Raw genomic sequence first — 22,864 nt, 5'->3', positions numbered from 1 at the left:
TGATTGATTTTTAGTAATTTGATGTGGGGTTCCACAAAATGAAAGTTATTTAGTAAGGGTTCCATCATCTTAAAAGTTTAAGAACTCCTGGGCTAGACTTCAATGTCCGCAACTTTATATTGATAATACAAATGTCATATGACTATTGGCATGTGAATTTGTGGTTGCCACACCCAACAAATTGTATTTATTGATCAATATTATTGAAGATTTAACTTAAATCTAATTCCTTTCGAGATTAAATTTTATATGGTAAATCTCAAGATAGAGGACTAAAGTTAACCGTTCACTGCCATGAAAGTTTTCCAGCAACACATATTGTTTTCACATGAAATTTTGACACATCAAAAAGTGAGGATAAACAAAATCAAAAAAAGCAAATTCCAAACGAACTGATTTGTGTAGATCAGGGGCGTCTCTTGTAAAAGATTCTGGTGGCTGTTTTAATATTACATACTTACTTTATTATAATTTTTAGGTATTCTATATTATGCTAACCACTACACCCCAGCGGTTGTTGATGGTTAGTTTTTGAAAATTTTGAAATCTTCTTTATTCCTTTGCAATCATATTTGTTGCGTATACCGATGTGTACAAACATTAGTTCACTTACTAAAATATTTATCAATCTATTAAAAACGAGCGATTGTCTTGGAGGCATATGATAATAAGTAATCATCCGCAATTTTCTTGTACGTGAAATAATGATATACGATCGGTTTGGATTAGGTTTAACCCCTTAACCCCCCTTTGCTTATTTTTGTTAAAAGCAATATCTGCCATTGACATACTTTCTTCCAAAGGTACCCGTCTTGCATGAAGCCAGATATTCGATGTGGGCTTAAAAATAAACGCCTTCTGAGTTCTCTTATGGGGGATGCCTACGGTGATCACCCGTCCTGTATTATACGGGACAGTCCTATTTTTTCGTCCTTTGTCCTGGTAATTTATTTATTTCATACGGGACGCCAAACGTTCTGTATTTCTTTTAATGACCCGTATTTTTCCCTTAGTCGGTATTTTGGCGCCTTAACAGCTCATAAAAATGACATGCCTATGAACCAGTTTTTATTTTTAAATCTGGACGCTTGTGATTTGAATCGAGGAGCATATATCGATGGCTTAGTGGGAGATCGACCTATCTCAGCAGGCAGTTCGAAAACGACCTATCTCTGAAAACTTTTCAGGAACGCCCTACTTCAGAATTTTATTGGATACCATATCTATCCCAGAATTTGGTTGATGAACACACTATTTCAGAATTCGGTTCAAAAACGCCTTATCTTAAGCGAAAATACATTGAAAATGTGGAGAGATAGAGCGCTTTCCAACTGGCTGCCGAGATAGGTCCATCTTCAACTCAGGCATCGATATGTAGATTGTTTCTGAAGTTATAATTTTGCGCTAAAAGTTCACGCAGCTTGCTGTCCAATGTGCCGGGTGTGGAGACAATTTTCAAATTTTGTGAAGAGATGTTCATTAGGCTAAACTACGCTAAACAAATTGTTACTGACTGCATGGGGGATTGCATCTTCAACGTGAGAAACTTCAAATAACTGGTAGCCATAGGAGAATGTTGTAAAAGTAAAGAAGTTCTCAAGGATGGAGTGGTACGCTTTGCTATTCAGCTCGCTCCCGGATGCTATTCATTGCATTGTGCTTGGTCGGAATCTAAGTCTGACAATAATCCGTTGAATACCCCTCGTGCTTCAAAAGTAGCCGAATATTTTCATCATGTTTCCCTGCCTAGGAATGTTTGAAAGACATTTTGCGGGGTAAAAATCCCGAGCACAAAGTACAAAGTTATGGAAAAATATTCAACGAATGTGTAATGTTACAACTGAATATTTATGTGCTGCATTCACAAAATATCGAAAGATATATGCCAAATAAAATGCTGTTTCAAGGCTAATGAAATGCTGTTTCAAGGCTTTTGTGGAAAAAATTAGCAAAATAATTTTTTGTCCCGTATTCAACTGTCATAATTATGGTCACCATAGAGATGCCACATTTTGGGGGAGGGGGTCAGAACGCCTCTACCTGCTATGTATGTATGTAAGTTATAGTTACAGCAAGCAGCTCATCGCGCAACTAGCACAGTTCATAGTGTGGTACAGAATTGGCGCCAAAACCTATTAACAGTTTTTTTTTGCTTTCATTATTTCATGTTCTCCACAACCTTCGCCGATGGCAATATTTAACGTTTGTTACATTGCAGGTTCCTTTTTGTCTTCTCTCTTACCACTTTATAATTTCATTCGCCATTAAAAATTTTGCTCCTGCTTGGCTGTTGCCGATGCTGGCGTTGACTGGATGGCTGGGCTGGCTGGGCTGGCTGGCTGGCATATGCTGCGTTGATGAGTGAAAATTCATGAGAGAGCAAAGTGGGGCATGTGCACCGAGTGGCAACAAATAGCATACTGCAACGGTAGCGGGAGGAGGAGCAGGGGCCACACCGGCAAACGACATAGCAAGTAAATGAATAGAATGAATGAAACGAAATGAATAAAAGATAATGAGAGAATTTGCGGCTGATGAAGTTGGTTGTTGATGTTGTTGGCTTTAGTGTGCTTGCCACAAAATGCTTGCTAGGCTGGGGTAATGAAAGTTTATAGAAGCGCCAAATGAGACCAGCACGGAAACGGTACAGATCGAGTGCACTTTCCGTCTGTCGAGGTGTTGGGCTAGTGTGGGGTGAGGGTGTTGTTGGTTCAGTGGCTTGTTTTGTTCGGTCGTTGATGAGATAATGGACCGGCATTTTCTGCTGTGTATGCGACTGTTTAACACCACCCGCCCTTCCTTTGCACTGGCACCCTGGCCTGGTATTTGATTTTCCCGCTAAAAAGTGAATTATTTTAAATGTGGGTTTCAAGGTCAAGGTGACGCTTGCCTTATTGTTGTTTGTGTAAATGTCTCGCGAAAAAGGAGAGCAACCAATGCCTCCTGCGGGGGAAATCGTCAGTGGTTGCAGTTGGGTTTTCATTTATTATTTTCATCAATTATTTCTTCTCAAGCTCATTATGTTTCGCGAATGCAGCGATTGGGAGAAATGAGATGCAATGGAACGCAGTTTGTATGAAATGCGGAATGTCAGCCAATGTTTATAGTAATCATAAATACTTGGAAGTATGCGAAGGTGCCATGCGGAAGCCTCGCATTATGCAGGCCAACGAAGGGGCGTCAGGGATGTCTCCTCCCGGAGATTTCAAAGGGTTCCCTCATTCCGAAATTGAAGTTCGAAGCTACCAATTAAAATTTATTACTAAGTTGCCAAATTTGGTAACACAGTCCTCTAATTAAAAAAAATATATATTATAAAAAATGTTATGTGTACCATAGCACAAAGTTCGAGAAATCTAACCTGTTTTAGAATGAAATACACTTTCCACTATTTACCGGACTTAAACGTAATGGATTTTTCCATATGGTCCATTCTGGAAGCCAAAGTATCAACTAGAAAATATGAATAACAAGCCTTGAAGATTGCTCTTTGCCACTGGGACCAATCTCTCCGCCGGCGCGTCTAACCGCAGTGGAGCGCTCAGACGTAAGAAATACAAAAGGAGGAAAAGAACTCGGTTTTAGTGTTGAGAATATAATAGATATTAAAAATTTATTTGCAAACGGCTGAAAATACAAACAAAAAAAATATTGTCTGGTTACCTTTAACTTGACTTGTGCAGCGTGTGAATATTCCCGGGCAGATCCGAGGCTATTATCCGCGGTAAAGGTGACTACAAATTTGAAAGTTTTTATGATGAAATGATGTTTATAAAAAAAATAGACAAAACCATAACATAATTGGTAACATTTCGAGCGCCTATCTCTGTATATTACATACATTAAACGGAATAACTCCACAAAAAAAATGTGCTTGATAGGGGGCGCGGGAGTTGAAATTTTTGGAAACCCCTTATTGGTGGTCTGATATGGTTTATATATACCATATGTATGTATAATAATTGAATGGAAATAAATAACATCTTGTATTTAAGCAAATTTTTAATTACTTGTTTTTAAACAAATTGGGTATATTGTGATTTTTATTTGTATATCACAAACAATTCAAGCTTTGCCAATAAACAAGTTTTAAAATGCATATTTAGCATGAAACAGAAAGAAACAAACAAAAAACATAAGTTTGCATACATGGCATTCAACATGTATGTACATTTCAAGCAGAGCTGGATTTAAGGGGGAGGGGCTGAATAAAAATAAAAATATATGTATTTATAAAAATGTATCTACTCCGTTACAAATGTTAATTTGGCAATAAAAAGTCAATCACAGGGGCGGCGGAGGACGTGGGTATCGTGGGTAGTACTACCCACCTGAAATTTTCTTGGAAGAAAAATAAGTTGAAATTTACTTTATTGTGCAACAAACACTTAACAATACTTGTTAAGGCAATTCCCTATTTAAACGTTTTACAATACTTACTTGGTAACTTCAAATTTACTCAAAGCTTGCTTATTCGCAACTTAACTCGTAACTTTTGTTACAATAAGTTTTTCAAACATACCCTGTCAACCTTCTCAATTGCATCAAGAACCTATTTTCTTTACCCGTATACTCTTGCCACCAGCAGAACTACCCATCCGGGCACAGGGCGTTTCGCCGCCCCTGGTCAACCCAACATATCTTTCAGTACCACTACTCTCGCATCTGTTTCTTTATCTACATGAAAACACAAAATACGCAAAAACTTCAAATTGTTAGTGCAGTCACTTACTTACATATGTATGTGCATATGTACATTAAAGTGATCCAAAAATGTATGTAAAAAAATAAGGTCGGAAGTTTAATGCCGCCACCCCCTAGGATTGTTATATACCGAAAAAAATATATTTTGAAATCAAAAAATATTTAGGGAGTGCTCAAAGCGCTCAAAGTTTTCCATGTATTTTACATATATGGAGAAAAAACAGTTTTTCGTAGAAATGGTATAAAACTCTTGCAAATCAATATTTTTCGACCGGAAAACTGTGGTTCTCTTCAGGAGACTTCCAGTATTAATATCCAATTGTTTATTTAACCATTTTTTATGATTAGAGATTTTTTATTGGTCCCCCATTGCATTTTCTAAGGGCTTTGGAGGACCTATAAAATATAGTTATCATAAAAAAATGGTTAAAGGAACAATTGGGTATTATTACTGGGAATCTCCTGAAGATAAGTAAAGTTTTCCGATCGAAAAATATTGATTTTCGAGAATTCTACACTATTTCTACGAAAAGATGTTTTTTTCTCCATATGAAATGCATGGAAAACTTTGAGCGCTTTGAGCGCTCCCTAAATATTTTTTGATTTCAAAATAAAAAATAGGGGTATATTTTTTCGATATAGATCAATCCTAGGGTGTGCCGGCATTAAAACTCCCACTTTATTTTTTTGGACCACTCTAATGTACATAGGTATGTACAATACGATGGTCCAAAATCCATGTGAAAAAGTAAAGTCGGAATTTTAATGCCAATTGTTCAATACCGAAAAAAAAATTTCTTTTTTTGTTTTAAAATAAATAAAAATGTAGGGAGTGCTCAAAGCGCTCAAAGTTTTCCATGTATTTTATATGGGAAAAAATAACTTTTCGTAGAAATGATGTAGAGTTTTTGAAAGAGAATATCGGAAAACTCTATTGCTCTGCAGGAGACTCCCCGTAATAACACTCTATTGTTTCTTTAACCATTTTTTCATGGTAACTATATTTTATTGGTCCGCCAAAACCCCCAGAAAATGCAATCGGGGACCAATAAAAATTTTTTAGTATTAAAAAATGGTTAAATTAAGAATCTCTGAAGAGAACCACAGTCTTGCAAATTATTGATTTTCAAGAATTTTATACCATTTCTACGAAAAATTGTTTTTTCTCCATATAAAATACATGGACAACTTTGAGAGCTTTAAGCACTACTAAAAATTTTTTGATTTCAAAATAAATAACTTTAGTATTTTTCAACATCCCCGCCTCCTTTAAATTGCGGTTCATGAAAACCCTGTCAAACATTTAGAAAGGATATTTTTAAATTATGCTAGAACATCTTCCAGACAGAACAACATTTTTAACTTGCAAGTACATATGGGCAATGGCGAAAACTGTGAACTCAAGAAGCATTAAATTAAATTGGTAAATTGGCGAACTGAGCAGGGTCTATTTTAACTCCTCAATATCAGCAACAAAAATATTTTGTGTGACGCAACACTTCAAACAAATTTTGCAATATTTTCACCTGGAAAACTTACTTGTGGAACGCGTATGTGTAACTCGAAGTGACTTCGAGTATCTTGTGGAACAAACCTGTTATTATGCCAAAAAATATAAACAAACGATTCAAAATCCATAAATTTTTTTTTTCAATTTGATTTCATGGGATGGTTCTTCTGAGAGCAATGTCAAATACTGTTGCAGACGTATTGATTTTATCAGTACAGTACTGATTTTTTAACTCTTGTTTTGATTTAATTCATTTCTTCAATCAGTACGCTAATGTCCTGATTTTTCAAAATTTGTACTAATTTGTACTGAATTTTCAGCTCAAACAAAAACTTTAAGATTTTATTAAGGTTTGTACATAACGTTGGAGTTTCTTTAAACTGTACTGTAAAAAGTAAGAAGAAAATAATTTAATTATAGTTGACATGTTTCAGATAATGTTTGATATGCCCAGGAGATAAATACAACAAAAATATCAATCGTTTTATGGGCATATCGCCGGGTCGTTATGTACCAGTTGCGATAATATGATGGAGCTAAAATTATTTAAAAAGAAGGCTGACGTTTGTTTGTCGTGTCTTGCTAGGTATCTCGAAAAAAGTTTCAGTTTAATATCTAACAACAAACTTGAATATTCGAATAGCTTTTGCCTATAAATTAAAATTTTTTTTTTTTACAATTTACTGACATTGTGAAAGAGTTTTGCACACAAGATATATAGTTAGATACTCTTTTTAGCGAATTCCTGATCTTTCAAAGTTTTTGCGTAGTTGAAAAAAATAATTTAAGCCATGAGGAATTATAGATGAAGTCCTTAAATAGTGGTACTTTTCCAGAAAATGTCTAAAAGTTTCTTGTTTAAATTAACGCATATTAAGAGAGGTTTCCAGTTTCCTCTCCTAATGTTCGCAAATTTAGACACCGTGTTAATAAAATTAAAAACTGCCTGTTTACTTTTACATACCAAATTTGCAGCATAGAGCAAAATTACACATCAAATGTACTTAATTTTTTATTTTTTAAAGGGACTGTATTTTTTTCGGTAAAGGCGTTTGCAATTATAAACATTTCGTGTGTGTATTTTAAACATCTCATGTTCAAAAATCCAGTCTTGAACATCTTATGCGTATACTTACACAGATTTTCTTTCAAAATAAACACTTTTCAGTAGCAGTTTTACATGCAGTTTTTAGAATGAATAAAAAAATTGTGGAACGAACACTGAACATATATTATTGATTTGAGGTCGATAAATAAACGCAGATCTAATTCCGTTTGCAGGCATCGTTTCTATTTGCGCTGCTGCTACTATTCTCCGATAACGGGCCGTTTGTCTTGACAAATTTCTTTTAGCTTTAGTCATTTTAAAACACTTTGCACTATTCTGTTATTTCAAAGATTTTTTTTTATACATATTTAATAACGAAATTCCCATAAGCCAAAAAACTCAGCCTTTAACGCACTTGCTAATTTATCAACTTCCCGAAAACAATGTGCCGAATTCAGATGGTGTCCAACAAATAGACATACATATGTATGTACTGTTGTGCATGCCACTTTAGCGTTGGAAAAATGGAATTCGGCTAGACGGAGGCAGGATTCCCATAAAAAAACAGTTTAAAATTGCTTTACCATATCAATTCTAATTTTTACATATGTATGCATGTATTAAGCCTAAACGCCTGATTATGGCAACGTAATTCAACTTAACGGAACGTAGAACTTAGATGATCAAAATGAAACAGATTTCGACGTGACATTAAGTTAGATTAAGTTTCGGCTGTTTAATTATAAGCAACACCCATTTAACAGAATTTTTAAGAGAGAGCCGTAAGTTACGTTAAGTTGCCATAACTCAATTGATTGAATGTTGATCTGCTTGTTGCATTTGCATGCAGAGAGACACACATTTCTTTGCTGTTATTTATTCTGTATGCTACTAACAGCGTTCCCACAGACACATTTTTTTTCCTACCAAAATTTCTACCATAACCAACCAAAACCTACCAAACATTTTTTTTAGTTTTAATATTTTTTTTTCAATGTCAAATTTATTAAAAACATAGCTAACATAACATTTAGTAAAACTAAACAAAGCTAGTACAATAAAAACAAATTAGTTGCGTATAACGATTCATGTTACTGTACATACATACATATCGTCATTAGATACGAATAAAGACGCGAGCTCAAAAGTTGACAGCGAAAAAAGACGCTTCAAAAAATTTCGGCGAAGAAGAACTCTTAACATAGACGAGGACAAAGAAAGACGCGTTAACCTCTTTGACGGGAAAGAAAGACGAAGAAGATTTAATTTCGCGGTCAATTATTTTTGCGAGTATACAAATTCCCCAAAGAGTTTTTCCGGAATGATGTTGAATCCATGTTAACACGTTTTTTTTCGCAAACTTTTTTCACGCATCTCTTTTCGCCGTCAAAACACCCGAGCGTCTTTATTCGTGCCAAGTGACTATATTATTATTATTACTTCGGAGATACCCGCGATGTGACCTAAGAAGATATGTATATTGTGCTAAATCCTAATTGTAATTGCTCCAATATTAGGCTTTTTAAAAGACTCAGCACTTTGGATGATGCCATGTTCCAAATTTTAGATGGAGAAGACAATCCTTCCCCATGGTGCATCAATCCACTATTCATACTTCGTGGACAGGCACATAGAATATACTCTGGGGTTTCCTTCAACGGCCCAGAAAACCTACAGTCAGTCTGCCTGAATATCTGACATAATATTTATTCTGGCTTCATTTGCCTTCTACGATAAAATTTGCGAACACAGACTTTCTTGGTCCAAGTACGCCATAAAGTATATATGGATGTTCGTATTGTATATTGGCAATAATAAGGGTATACGTGTGTACTGAGGAATCATGTTTGCGGCCGCCGTTATACGAACGCACCGGTGAAATATTCATGTAAAAAAAAATCGCTAAAATGTTTAGAGATACATATTTTCTATTTTTCTCAAATAACTATTACTCGTAGTCCCGAAACCTACCAAAATCCAATCAAGCCTACCAACCTACCAAATGGAAAAAACCTACCAGTTTTGGTAGGAGAAGCTCATGTTTGGCAACACTGGCTACTACAGCGATTTAACACAAGTAATTTTTAGCAAAAAAAAAACCGACTTCAACTCTCATATAAAATATATATATATATATATATATCTCATGATCCACTGATCAGATCTTAACCAGATTAGTATGGGACCCCCTCTGAAACACTACCTTTCCGATGCAAGATCGGTTGACGTGGTCCAAAGTTATGCGGTAACATACCTAAAAAAAATATTCCGACGAACTGATAACCTCCTACTTTTTTGGAAGTCGGTTAATAAAGGGGCCACTCTGTAATGCATGCGAAAAAGAGGGTTTCTGCTGCGCAGCGCCAACTGCTTTTTTAATGAACTTCATATTTCGCTAGCTTAGAGTGGAAAATTGCTAAGTCCACTTTTTATGAAAACTCATATTTTGATATAGGAGGCTAGAGAAATTGAAAACGCATCGTTTCGAAAATTATAAAGGTACTTGTTTTATTTTTTCCTCTTCATAAGCAATAAAAGGAAAATTTGCTAAGTCCAAAAGAAGCACCACAAATCCGATAAGGCGAAAATAATACGACATCTCTTAATAAATATCGAATCCTTCTGATTCTTATGGAGCTTTGCTTTGCTTTAAACGCGCAAAATGTTTGATTCAAAGTCTTGCGAAATAGTTAAGGAAAATGGGTATAGGAAGATTTTTTCCTCTCCTGTAAAATTTTTAAAATGGGACTTAGCAACTTTTCTTTCTAAGGTAGCGACTTATGAAATAAAGGAAAAGCTGAAGATCAATGTATGTATGTATGTATGCCCCACCTAGAAGCCTACAGTGAGCATGTGCCGATATCGCAGCAAGCAGCATTTTGAAGTAAAAAAAAAACAATTGCCAAAAGAAATACGCGATGTATAGCATTTGTTTGTTTGAACGCAGCCCTGCTTGTACATACATACATGAATTTCGCTTTGGGCGCAGCTCTGCTTGTACATAAGTTTCGCTCTGCGCCTACCTGAAGCTGGCAAAGGTTCTTTTTTTATTACCTCGCTTTTATTAGCTCGGGATGTAACTATAGCCGTCATCGATTCGCCAACAGTTAGCGAGTGGCGAAACGAACGAACTCAATGAGGTATAACCAAACTCGCTATCGTCTATCAGTGCTAGCTAACTTTGTTGTTGCTTTCATATGCAAAATTCTTCTTTAAGCGACCGGAACTCAAACATAGCTAGCGAGAAGTGGCGAATCGATAGCCGTCATCGATTCGCAACTTCTCGCTCGCTATGTCTGAGTTCCGGTCGCTTAAAGAAGGATTTTGCATGTGAAAGCAACAACAAAGTTAGCTAGCACGCATAGATGATAGCGAGTTTGGTTATACCTCGCTAACTGTTGGCGAATCGATGACGGCTAATGACGGCTTATGTAATATTGATGCGCCTAAAAGATGCAGCGATTTCTATTGTCTAGTTACATACCTGATGACAGTACGAATGGAAATTATAATAGCGAGGTTTTAGTTTTTCAAATTATAATTTTATTTATTTTTGCGCTGTGCTATCTGCGTATAAAAAAGAGAAGAGAATAGAGAGATATATGTATGTGGTTTGTTGATGCTCTCTAAACACAAACGCGTGAAAGTCAAACGGTCTAGCAATGCGTGGTATTATTGATCAACTTAATACGTTAATTAAACATACTTCTTATTAAAATTGGATTTTAAAAATACCACTGTTTCCTAATGCGGTAGAAATATGTCCTTTTAAAACTTGAATCATACAAATCGACCCAGTACACCGGCTGTTTTGCTCTCACGTTCTTTTGGGTTTGAATTTTATATATAGTGTAGATAGATAGATATAGATAGATATAGATATAGATAAATCGATATACTAAAAAGTATGCAGACATGCCGCAACTTTTATTTTCAACGGAATTACACTATAACGTTCAAGGTATATATAAATGATTACACTTTTTCTTGATCGCACCTATTTCTCAACCATATGTCTACGTATGTATGTATATGTATACCCCTCATTTTTACGCTTACGATAAAAAATTAAATAAAATACTTGAACCATAGTAAAAGAAAACTAAAATCGCCTTGTATTGCCTAAATACCTGAACAGGAAAGAAAAGAAAACTCAGTTATAGCTTAGAAATTTGAAATATTAAATCACGTTTTTCACTCTGCGCACACTCAAAGGAAAAAGTGATTACTTTAAGAGTACATTGCAATAAAACGGTAAATTTTTGGGCAACTATTTTATGACATGGTGATGTAGAATTTTATGTATGTACTTTCGTTTGGTACCAAACCCTTCTTTGTATTTTGAAATTAATTTTTTGAATTAATTCTCAATATCGATTACCCCACTGTGCGGCGTGGTATTAACATGGTAGCTTTTCTTAAATTTCGATATTGCGTCTTGGGAGTTGCCCTTTAGATCGCAAGTGAAACAAGACGACACAACTGCTTCAAAATTTGATAAGCATTAGGACCTGGAAAACTATCGATGCTCGTGGCCATCGATAAGTTCAATAGTCTGTAGTCCCAACCATCGATAGTATCGAAAATGTCGACACTATCGATAGTACTATCTATAGTTTTGATTAAAAAAGTCCAAAAATTAAACATAACATTTTTTTTGAAAATGAGATCAGAATTGCTAAAATATGTCGATAGTTTCTTAAGGAACAAAAGTTTATCAACGATTTTTGGCTTCAAGCAGCACGTTTATATATGTATGTATGTATATATGAGTGAAAACTATCGATAGTGCTTACAAAACCATCGATGCTTTCGATAGTCAAAAATCATCGATACTATCAATAGTCATCGCTACAGGGTTGACCAAATGAGATCTACCAATGTGAAACACGTATAACTTCTTTATTTTTTAATGTTATTGTTATTTTCTTTCTGCATGTTATAGCTAATCTCCTGGAAAATCATAATGGATACTTACAGCAAGACCACCAACAACGACAAAAATACACTAGTCGTTTTACACAATTTGTTTTGATGTCGGATGAACCGCATTTCCAAGCAAAACTGTAGATTGTGGGGCGCTGAAAATCCAAGGGCAACACACCAGTACCAGTTACACCCATCCAGATGCACTGTTTGGTGCGGAGTTATAACCGAAAAAGTTATCGGCCCATATTTCTCGAAAATGAGGATGAAACGCCAGAAATGATTTCTGGGGCTTCTTACAGAACAATGATTGACAACTTTTTGCGGCAAACGGCGGAGAAGTGTTCTTATTTGTGGTTCCGACAAGATGGAGCGACTGCCCACGATGCTAGGCAAACTATGGACCTACTGCGTGAAATTGGTAAGTCTTATTTGGCTCACCCTGTACAAATCTCGCCCAAAGGGCTAATTTGTTCAAAAGTATTTTGCATGAGTTAGCATTAAAAGCAGGTGATCCGTGCGTCATTTATGGACAGAATACTTACAGCTGTTCAAGCCTACAACAGTCGACATACTTGATTATTTTGTTTGTAAGCAAGTATTTTATAAATTTAATTTAATTAATATTTAAAACTAAATTGCATGTTATGTTAATAAATTTTATATAGTACAACTTAATTTGTGTTCTTTACTTGATATGTTTGTTTTTATTCAACTGTTGAAATTTAAAGGAAAGAACGAATCAAAATATTAAAAAAAAAATAATAATTTTTTGTAAAACTCGATTTTTTCATAACTTGTCCGGGGGATTATTTTCTCGTTGGTCTTAAATAGTTGCAACAAATATAAGCAAACAAATAGAAAAAGGATCAGTCCAACGCCTTCGTCTTGATCTGTAGGCTGTGTCGAAGCCACAGCCGCTAAACTTAAACGTAGAATACGTGATAATAATAAGAGCATATTCGTGTTAAAAACTAACATTCCTTTTGATTTTATCGGATTGAATTTTAAACACATTCCAAGTGCTACCCATCTTTTAAACAGGTGGCAGCCCTTTTTAATACCCTTAATGTTCAAGCTAAATATTTCCTAATACGGCTTCGTTTGATACCCATATTTTAATATTTCAAACAGTGAGTTCTGTGTAATTTAAACAAAACACAAAACACTGTGTAATTTAAACAAATATTAAATATTAAAAATATTTTCAAACTAAAAGCTTGTTAAAACTTTTTCGTGCGACACCCAAATATACATAGTATTTCAGTTATCTAATTTCCTTAATTCAAGTTGCATTTAAATTTTAAAACGGGTGGCAACTCTGCTACTTGTGTAAACATGTGGCAACCTTCTTCAAATTATTTTCAAACTAAAACGTGTGACAACCGTATTCTGATGCATATTTACATCATCTGATTTACTTAATTCAATATAAAATTTAAAACATGTGGCAACCCTCCTACATGTAGCGTAGAAAAAAAAATCTGCAAAGCAGTTTCGGTTGATGCCCATATTTGAGTAATTCATTACATACAATTTAAACGGTTGGCAACGCTACTTCAAGCAGCTTAGAATTTCAGTTCTTTCAAGGCAATTTTCATTGATATCCATATCGTAGTAATTCGTTTAACCTATTGCATATATTGAATTTAACTTTGTAAACAAATGACCGCCCTGTTTAAAATAATTCCAAAATAAAACCTTTTTAATCCTTTCTATCTATTCTTTAAAAAGCTATTTTGATTGGTATTCTATCGTAGTAACTCATTTTGCCCATGTTATACATTGCATTTATCTTCGTAAATAGGTGTCAACCCTCTTACGTATAATGAAGAAATAAAGGCTTTTCAAAACCGTTTCGATCGATACCCCTTATTATAATAATTCATTTAACTTATAAATAATTGGTATTTAATTATTTATTAGGTGGCAACCCTTTTCAAAAAAACAAAACGTTGTTTCACATCTATAGGCCAAGCCTTTTAATTTGATACCTCATTTTTAAAAATCGAACTAACGGTACAGATCTGATGGTATGACTATGTAGGTACTTATGTGCATAGAATACTAAAGGAGAAACAGATCACTTTAACTCCAATCAACGTATGTATGTATGTATGTACATATGCTGCGATAAGGTTAGAAATATTTCCCTGGAGCTGTGCCATCTCTTACTCAAAACCTGAAATAAACGCACATACATTTTGTCTCCTTCTCTCAGTGATTTTGTATGGAAAATCATTTATACCCATATATTTGAATAAAATAAACATACATAGAAGATATCAACCAATACTTCCCATATACCAAACGGAACGAAAAAACCTGAGTTTTTGACTAAAGAAAACAGAAACAAAATCATTCCAGCGGTAATAAAAAAAATTTGCTAACTTTTTCAACAATTTTTTGCCTTAAAATTTCAATAACTATTTGTTGAACTTATATAAAATTTGTACACGATAATATTTCTGTTGCTCCAAGTAACCTATATCCCGAAAATGTAAGTTATATCTACCAACCATAAGTTGCTAGAGCACTTTATAGGCTCAAAATTGACCCCAAACCAATATTTACCATTGTTTCGACGACAGAAACCAGATTGGTTATTTGCAAAAAAAAATCTGTCGACAGGTTTGGAATTTTATCTTTAAAATGCCAAACTTTTCTTTGAAATCGCTGAATTAGTTCTCGTGCAATAAGCGTTTTCGTAGAGCTCTAAAAATTACAACTACAACATTTGTGCATAGCCTCCATATCGAAACGTAAGACGTAGTCTACGTCAAAAGAATATAGGATTACGAATATTACTTCACATTTAAAGTTGGTTTAGGTACACCGTCGATAGTTCTTGTTTTTAATAAAAATGCGAATGAAGTGCCCTAAAAAGTAATAGTTATTTTGGGGGAATTTTATCAGGAATTCGGGGGAATTAGCCCTAAATGCAACTTCGAACGGCGATAGTATTTTTATCAGAAACTGTTTTTCATGGCAGAAATACACTTGGAGGTTTGCCATTGCCTGCCGAGGGCCTACCGCTATTAGAAAAAAACTAAGTTCGTTTTTTTTATTTTGTTGGTGCTGGGTTGAACCGGGCATGTACCAAAAGCAATGTACCACAAAGGTCGCGTGTTTATACTTAGTTAGTTAGTTAGTTAGTTATACTTATACACCGAATAAAAAAGTCTTTCATTGAATGACAACGTATGATTTTTCTTGCAAAATAATGGGGCATGAAAAGTTCTATCAGGCCACATTTTTTATGCCAAAAAAAAAATTTACATCAGTAATGAGAACGGAATGACAATCACATGATACTAAAATTTGAATACATGCACTGCGATATCTACATTTGATAAGTTTTTATGATTTAATGAAAACGCATTTGACACCAAATGAGCAGCCGTTAGTTTTGGCAGTGTTTGATGCCAGTAATTTTGACATAATGACATTGTTAAGAGTCCTGGAGCAATAGTTTACGCTTCAATACTTGGAACGAATGCGGTTTATTTTTCAAGAACTTTACAGCAAATGGGGACTTAAGCGAAAATCTCAATTATATGCATATTAAAAATGTGAAAATTTAACATTTTCTGCAAAAATTTAGTTTTCAAATATCTCATGCATTGCAATATCATTCCATCCCAAACACACTGTTTTAGCATGTCGTTGCTACTTAGCATTCCTCAGAGGATACGTTCAAATCATCAGATGTGAATATTAAGTCCAATATTCTAGAGTTTTTATTTAAAAGCGGGATACGTCGTTGAATCCGTACGAACAATAAGGTGCTAACATCATAAATACCTATATCTGACCTAAGATTTCTTCTTCTTGGGCTCTGTAATCGCCTAAGCGCTTATGACCGAGTTCAACAAAACTCGTCAGTCGCTCCTCTGTGCCAACTGACGCCACTTGAAAACGGCAAGTGAAGCCTAGTCCCTCTCCACTTGGTATTTCCATAGCAATGCTACCAGCAACGGGTTCCGAGTTGAAAACTTTCATATTGTTTTCAATATATAAATATATTTATTCAATTAATTGTATGCCTGTTCTCAAAAACACTAAAAACTGGATGCAGTTTGTTACTTTTGGTTCTTTTTTTTTTAATTAAAAATATTTTGTCTTAAAATCTATTCCATGCGATTTAGAAACGTTCCAAAAATGTGTTTGTGCTACATTATCATTTATATTCTCATAATTATTTGTCCTATTTCAAAACAAAAATGGTCTACGATCGTAGACCAGGTGACTATTGGTGTAACTATTTACCACGTGGCCATCGAAGGGTTAAAGAGAGTGGTTTTCGTACGTCGAGAGAGGAGTTTACTTCTGAATTGCCTACTTAGTCCAAAGTAGCAATTGTTGTCGGGGTTGATGCAACGAAATTCCCTACTTTCTCAAAATTATAACTGTCAACAGTGACGTGGGTACCGAGGCGCGAATGAGCTGACTGTTTGTTTGATGACAGGAGATACTTGGTTCGAGTCGATATTTGGGCTTCGGAGTGTACGTACGTCTAAAACACTGGAAGCATGCCTTCCATCTATTACAATATGATGGATTTGGTTTCTCGTTTTTTGATTTGAAGACCGCCACGTAGCTTGATGGATCATGTTTCGGGCCAGCTGAAGTAGGCCAGTCCGTTTTCGGACGTTTCGTCATGGAGCCTGAATTTTCCGACAGTAGCGCCATCCTTTACTACATTGGCATTGAAATCGCTAAGCACGATTTTTTATCGTCTCGGGGCATATTTACGCTCCAAGCGCTCATACAATAGATCCTTGGGCGCCTCGTCCCTCTCTTCCATCGTGGCATTGACACAGATGTGTGAGATGTTGAAGAAGCTGGCTTTGATGCGGATTGTGGCTAGACGCTCGTCCACCGGGATGAACGTCAGTACTCGCCAACGGAGTATCTCTCCCACCACAAATTCAACATCGAATTCGCGCTCCTATAGATGGCTGCGGTATTGGACGTCGCAAGGCCCCAGAAATTCCTTGCCTTGCTCCGTCCAACGCGTTTATTGGATGCCGGTGATGTCAGCTTTTGTTCTTACGAGGACATCAACCAGCCGGGCAGAGGCCCCTTTCCCATTAAGGGTCCGGACATTCCAGGTGCATGCCCTCAAATCGTATGCCACACCGAAGCTCCCTCTCTTTCTTCCTTTACCCAAGGCTCCACTCGGATTGATTACCGCATCTCGCATATGGCTTGCTCACGGTGCCCAGAGGGCGTGAACGAGGACACAAGAGTCGCGATTGTGTATAGTCTATACTTAGCTATTATCCATACTTTTCCATTTACAGTGAAACCCACTTAAGTAATCTTGTAAATCGGGAAAATCTAGCATGGCTGTGGACAAAATCAAGTCGCACACCACAAACTAGAGGATAACCTCGGCCAAACACTTTGAAATACATAGACTCACTCGTCCTCCATTCGTCATTTAGCAACATAAAAATATGTATGAATGTACTCATATATATTTCGTATGAAATTTTGAATGCCAAAATGCGAATAGGTACATATATTATTTCGCCTGAAATGAAACGAGCAAAACATCAAAATATGCAAATTGGAATTTCGATTCGCAAAACATATCTACAAGTGTAGATACATACACGCAACACTACTCGCATCGTTGAACAGCCGTCAACCGAACAACCAGCGTTGCTGCTCACAACCCGCTGCAACCCACTTCAGCCCCACAAATCCAAGTATGTAGTAGTGCAAACCATCCATCCAGACATCCTTACGTTCATCCAACTATCCATACGTCCATCCATCTGCGCATACAACATCCGTATCCTTCGTAATCAAGTAACATCGCAACTTCGATTCACAGCAACCGCAGTTAACCCCGTTTCATTTTGTTGCTTTGTCTGCTGCATTTTCCTCGTCGTCTTACTCCGTTGATTTCCTATTATCCTTTTTTGCCTCTTCATTATTCGTGTTACATCCCCTTCAGCGTTGTCGTTTGTTGTTTATCGTTGCTGCTGGTGTTGTTGTAGTCGAAAATCAGCATATCCTCCAGCACCAGCATATTATCCTGTATTTTAATATCGGCACATTTCGTTATTCTACATTTCGTCATTCTCGCATTTCTCGTAGCTCTTTCCAGCGCTCAGCCCGACCGCATCAGTTGTGCTTTGCTCTCTTCACTATTCGCAGGGGAAGTATTGGACACGACCAATGCGCATGCTCAAGAATTCGTTGACTCCATGAAACAGGCAGCAGTGCGTACTTGGCAGTGCATTTGCTCTCCTTCAGTCAACAGTCAGGATACGCAGGCATTTCAGTCACTCGCAAGTCGCTAAGTGTATTGATTTGAGTTTACTGGCAATTGTAACCGAGAGAGAGAGAGGGTAGGTGCTTGAAATGTACAGAGCATTGTACTTTTGTTGTTGGTAGTCACACTCAGGTAGCTCAGCAAAGGATGGGTAGGCATAATTACTTTTGGAATGGCATGGGAATGGAACGAAAAAAGCAAATTAACAGAATTGTGCCTTCTGTGTGTGTCCGTATATGCCCCATAATGAAACAAAGAGCAGCGCATACAATTTTTTGGTATACGCACACATTCACACTTAAGCCGACATATTCGAGTGCATATACAAATTTCGTAGTGTTTTCTTTGTCAGATTTAATGACGTAATGGACAGTGAGGTAGTCCAACGATTTCCTCGCCTTGTCTTGCCACTCTTCCCCGCCCCCTGTGCCATAGCAATTAAGCAACAGTTGTAATTAAATGAAACTGGGTTTCGAGTTCAAGGTAGGCCAACGAACTCGGGCAGTGTTCAAAGTGTGCGATTGTGGTTGGCAGAATTCGGATGCTTTTTGGCAAAAGCAAATTTTTGGTGAAACATTGTGGCGAATATACATACATACGTACTTAGTATGTATACAATATTAAAATATTTGGGTGTTGATAATGTTTTAACAAGTTTTAAATTAAAAGCTGAACAAGTTTATTGGAAAATCTTAAACGTTTTAAAAAAAGAGTTTATTTGTAGTTCAATATGTATAGGTACATATACACCAGTACGAACTTGTGAAAACTAATCCGAAGTTTTACCCAGTGATTGTTTTTGTAACTTTCAATCATTTTCACTAACGCAAAATTGTGGGAATTTGATTCGATTCCAATGAAAAATCTCAAATTTATTTTTTGCGACTTTGCTGTCAATAGCGCTCTTACGCAATATGTATTTGCATATGTATGTAAATGCTACTTTTCTGCTACCTTCTAATATATGATACATACGAGTAGATACCAAAAAGTAGCATTTACATATGTAAATACATATCGTGTAAGAGCGTTGTAAGCGAAAATTTGTTCATACCAGTGTTGACATCAATCGACCGAGATTTTTATATAAATAGACCAAAGGTAACTGTAACTGATGTTTAATCAGCATATGCAGCTTAAATTAATTTAATTTATTATGAAGGAGCTGAAGCACCGATTGTAATTCTGCAACGAAAAAACTTCTCAAAAACAGAGGCAGCATAATGATTCAATAACATAAGGTTAGATAATTATTGACAGCCGAGTTTTGTGATTGAATTTACGAAGGAAGGAGAAAGGGAACAGAATCATATTTTTTTGTTACGAAAATGGTAGAAAGGCAATTAGTATCTAGTATCTTTTGTAAATGCTGTTGTAATGTAAAGAAATGTAGCGTTTGAAACGAAATATTGAACAAAATATTAAGAAATATACGTGAATTATGTAATTTATGTGCTATTTAGTGGTATAAAAACTTGGAAAGGTTCCAAAATTTAAATAAAATTATGGCAAATTTTATGAAATCTCGTTTTGGTGGGGAAAATAGGGGATATTTTGAAAACTGAATTAATCGTAGCGCTTTCGACAGAAGCAGCATTTTCATACGAAACAAAATGGTTTTGAAAGCTAAAGTAATTTCCTTTCACCAAAATATAAAAAAATTGGTCAAAAATAGAGTTATTCGAAAAAAAAAACACCGGATATATTTCAAAACAAAAAATTTATGTATTTTTTATTATATTAGTGTTATAGATTTTGAGACGAGCAACACGATTCCACTGTTCAAAATACGAACACAAATTTCAACACCATATAATTGATTTCCACCAACCCTTAACTGCAGTTTATGCCGTTTGAAAAACAGAGATTACAACTCGAAGCAGGTAACTCCACCTATTAAGTAGAAGAAAACGAAAGGAAAAAAGCAAAACTTAAGGAAAACACCTTTCCGATCACCCCATGTTGGAATTATGGGAACTTCTCTGAGCTCTTAACTGCAGTTAAGCTTTTGGTGGAAATAGGCTATTAATTTAATAAATGCATTATTTACTGCATTTTTTCTATTTGCATGCAGCTGTGCATACTTCACAAAATTTTATATACCTACCTCAAACTATAAGTGGGGTTTAGTGCAATTCAAGGCCTTTAATTTAAGCCAAGGTAGAAGCCTCTAGACCCTCTGAGAGCCCAGTCATAATAATTTTCAACTAAACTTCGAAACTGCTGTACTAATTTTTACTCCGAAATTAGAAAAAACTTGCGTAAAATGTCGAATGAAATTTCGAAGTTTAACAACAGAATCGTAATAATTTAGCTCTCAATGGGCCTAAAGACTTCTAAAAGACCTTCCCAAAGACCTTGGCTAAAATGAAAAGCCTTGAATAGCACTAAAACTCACTTGTTGTTCGAGGGATATAAAACTGTATGAAGGATGCACAGCTGCATGTAAATCATAAAAAAAGCATTATAGTGTAATGCATTTTTCAAATTGAGGGCTTGACATTTTTTTCGTTTATTAAACAGTGGAATCGTGTTTCCCGTCTCCAAATTTATAATATTAGTATAATAAAAAATACAAATTTTATTTTTTTTAATATATCCGTTGGATTTTGCAGGTTTTTTTTTCGAAGAACACTATTTTTGACCAATTCGTTTAAGGTCAAGGAGTAATTGTGGCTCAATGGCAATATTTTTCCGTGAGAGGCAATCACATTAGCTTTCAAAGCCATTTTGTCTCATAATAGAATATTGTTTCTGTCGAAAGCGCTACGATTAAATGGCATGAAGTGTTAAAAAAGCACACCATGATACAATGATTTTTAGAAGGTAGTTTCACTTCTTCTTCTTATCCGCCATGTTAGCTATCTGACAGAAAACGTGTTTCGTATTTTTTGTTGTATCAACTTAAAAAAAAATCCAGCTTTTGACGTTGGAAAAATAAATAGTAATTTTGGAATATTTTTAATAATTTTCTTCATAAAAAATTAACGGCTGCTTTCGTGGCAGACTTTATCGGCCGCTTATTTAAATAATAGGGTTCGCTTTAAATATGTACATGAAGATGTGTGGAGGTGCGCACACTACACCAGCTTAATCGCTCCGAGAAATAAGTTGTGGTGCAATGGAAAGACTAGCGAGCCCATCTAAATCGGCGGCCGATAAAGTGCGTGGTGTGCGATGGATCTAATACATTATAAACAAGAAATATTGCCGTTATATTTTAATTTTTATGATTTTTATTCATGTGATTAGCAGTGGCATAAATTTATGTATTAAATACGTATATTTATATTAAAAATTGAGTGATCAGTTATGAAACATATAAATCTTTACATGTTCTGTTAAAAAATATCTAAAATAACAAGCGAAAATCCCTAAGTTCTATATCGTAGCAGTGGCAACATTGCGTGTTTGTCACAGACACGGTTTATGTCAAAAATTGTGAAGTGAAACTACCTTCTAAAAATTATTGTATCATGAAGCACACTGTGTGCCGTTGAGCTAGCTCGAATATCTTATTTCTCAGTCGCGAAATGTAATTTTGAAACTTTAAAATTACTAGGTGTATTTTTCTCAAAAAAAAATATGACACAAAACATATGATTTATAAAAATATAATTCATTTATAAACAATATATAATATAATATAATAAAATGTCTATCATACTTGGGCGTACAAAATTTTTGATTTTTATTTTTCCCCCCAAAACCGAGCTCACGATCCACCACTGGGTCAGTCATATCCAAAAATCGCATCATAAAAACAGCTAAGAAAAAAACTCGAAACTGCTTTCTGGGCGGGGCGATGACCGAATTTAAAATTCCTGTAAAGTAACAGCTTATGCTATAATCCAACGTGTCCTACGTAGGGTTCGAACGATACTATCGATATTGAGTAAGTATCGATACTTAGGGTATAAAAATGAGTACTTTAATACTCGATACCTTATTTGGTGATTTAACTCGATACTTTGCAAAGTACTCGTAGTATCGAATACTTTTTAAAAAACACACTTTTTAAATTTTTTCTTCCAGTGCTTTCTTTGCTTATATGGATTACTATCATTCAATTTTGTCCATCACTTAAAATAAACTGAAATTGCGTGTAGTCTGTTGCATATCATAAGCCAAATAAGTTAATGTTTAATGGCCATATTCATAAAAAATATAGTAGGTTTAAAGAGCTTAATAAAATGACATTTTCCTGCATTTTGCAGTTTATAAAACTTTTTTATTTTTTGTGAATAAGGCCATAAAACTTTGCGCAAAGTTCGCGAAAATGCAGAATTTTTAGAAACTTTTTGGGTATGCAGTTTTGTAACCTATTCAAATTTACGTGTAGCCAAATTATTACGTGTAGCCTACTACCGTTGGCTTTTAATTCAAA

The 22,864-nt window shown here is 35.3% G+C and overlaps 1 long non-coding RNA gene across 1 annotated transcript in view; it reads left to right on the top strand.

Moving 5' to 3' along the window:
• Nucleotides 1–18,937: 18,937 nt before the first annotated feature.
• The window catches only part of LOC108359850 (uncharacterized), a 12,290-nt gene continuing 8,363 nt past the window's right edge, over nt 18,938–22,864 (top strand). Inside the window, exon 1 of the long non-coding RNA XR_001847005.1 lies at nt 18,938–19,083. This is a non-coding gene — a long non-coding RNA (uncharacterized LOC108359850). The remainder of the gene's footprint in view (nt 19,084–22,864) is intronic.

This window comes from Rhagoletis zephyria, unplaced genomic scaffold (genome assembly GCF_001687245.7).
Source record: "Rhagoletis zephyria isolate East Lansing unplaced genomic scaffold, Rhagoletis_zephyria_1.1 Rzeph_scaffold_00479, whole genome shotgun sequence".
In the NCBI taxonomy this organism is placed as follows: Eukaryota; Metazoa; Arthropoda; class Insecta; order Diptera; family Tephritidae; genus Rhagoletis; species Rhagoletis zephyria.
This window is presented reverse-complemented; position numbering and strand designations above follow the sequence as displayed.